This window comes from Myotis lucifugus, unplaced genomic scaffold, assembly GCF_000147115.1.
Source record: "Myotis lucifugus unplaced genomic scaffold, Myoluc2.0 scaffold_931, whole genome shotgun sequence".
NCBI lineage: Eukaryota > Metazoa > Chordata > Mammalia > Chiroptera > Vespertilionidae > Myotis > Myotis lucifugus.
In genome coordinates, this window is record NW_005871979.1 from 57105 (window position 1) to 58692 (window position 1588).

General features: G+C 46.3%; 1 non-coding gene across 1 annotated transcript; it reads left to right on the forward strand.

The window, feature by feature from the left end:
* Positions 1-1137: 1137 nt before the first annotated feature.
* On the forward strand, positions 1138-1255 carry LOC111824112. Its single transcript, XR_002827211.1, has one exon.
* The last annotated feature ends 333 nt before the right edge of the window (positions 1256-1588 follow it).

Here is a 1588-nt window from a genome sequence, read left to right on the forward strand (position 1 = left end):
CCCTGCTCACATCACCACATCAGGAGATCTGAAAGGTCCAGCGGTCAAGATCTCGTTTCGATCCTTTTCAACCACTTACGCAAGTGACATGCCTCTAGAACCCAGTTTAAGAAGGTTGCCTGTTAAAATCCCATGGAATGAGGCCGTCTCAGAAGAGATTTGGGGGAATGCTGACAAACCAAGGAAGAAAGACCAAGTGTGTCATTTAAAAAGCACAGAGCAGCACTGGATTATAAGCCGAAGCACAGAATACACATCCACGAGTCCATACTGACGTGACAAATGGCGGAATAAAGAAAAAGGGGGGACACACAAGTCTCTGGTGCAGAAGGGCCCTGAATAGTTTTTGTAGCTACTCTGCCCTCAAGGGGGGTGGCGTCACTCCCCTCCTTAGGAGTGGGCTGTGCATATGACTTCCTTGTAAAGAGGACAGGATGGCGCGAGAGAGAAAGCAACTCTACAGGGAGAAGCCTGGCAAATGCCACCCAGCCCCGAGCTCAAGGGCAGAGCAACACTGACATGTCAGACAGGATGCGTGCCCGAGGTGACAGCATGGAAATGGCACTTACCTCTGTGGTCTACTTCCCCAAAACACACAGCCTCCGTTTAATGAGAAAAGTATCAGACAAATCTCAGCTAAAGGATGTTCTGCACAGCACCTCACAGTACCTCTCACAGCTGTCCAGGAAAAGCCCGAGAAACTGTCCCAGACAAGAGGAGCCCAAGAAGTGATGACTACGTGTAATTTGGGATCCTGGAACAGAAAAGAGACATTAGGTAAAAAGAGGAATCTGAATAAAGAACAGACTTTAGCCCTGGCTGGTTTGGCTCAGTGGATAGAGCGTCGGCCTGCGGACTAAAAGGTCCCGGGTTCGATTCTGATCAAGGGCACATGCCTGGGCTGGGGGCTCGGTCCCCAGTAGGGGGCGTGCAGGAGGCAACCAATCAATGGTTCTCTCTCATCATTGATGTTTCTATCTCTCACGCCCTGTCTGAAATCAATAAAAATATATTTTTAAAAAACACTTTAGTTAACAATAATGTATCAATATTGGTTCATTAGTTGTGACAAATGTACCACATATGTATTTTTTCTGTAAGTCTAAGGTTGTTCTGAGATTTTAAATTATTTTAAATTGGGAGGCTGATACACAAATTGAGCTAAGTACTGCTCTAATTGTCACCAGACCTCCCTAGAATAAACTGCCTTTAAAAAATATATATATTTTTATTGATTTCAGAGAGGAAGGGAGAGCGACAGAGAGAAACATCAGTGATGACAGAGAATCATCCATTGGCTGCCTCCTGCATGCCCCCTACTGGCGGGGATAGAGCCTGCAATCCGGGCATGTGCCTCTGGCTGGAATCGAACCTGGGACCCTTCAGTCCACAGGCTGACACTCTATCCACTGAGCCAAACCAGCCAGGGCTAAACTGCCTTTTGATGACCAGGACAAATTGAGTGAAATTGTACCAGACAGAAAAAAAAATAAGTTAAAAAGTAAATAGATAAATGAGTAAATAAAACTTCAAGCAAGCCAAGGACCAGCCTGGGGGATGCACTGCGCCCTGGTTAGGAAGGGATTTC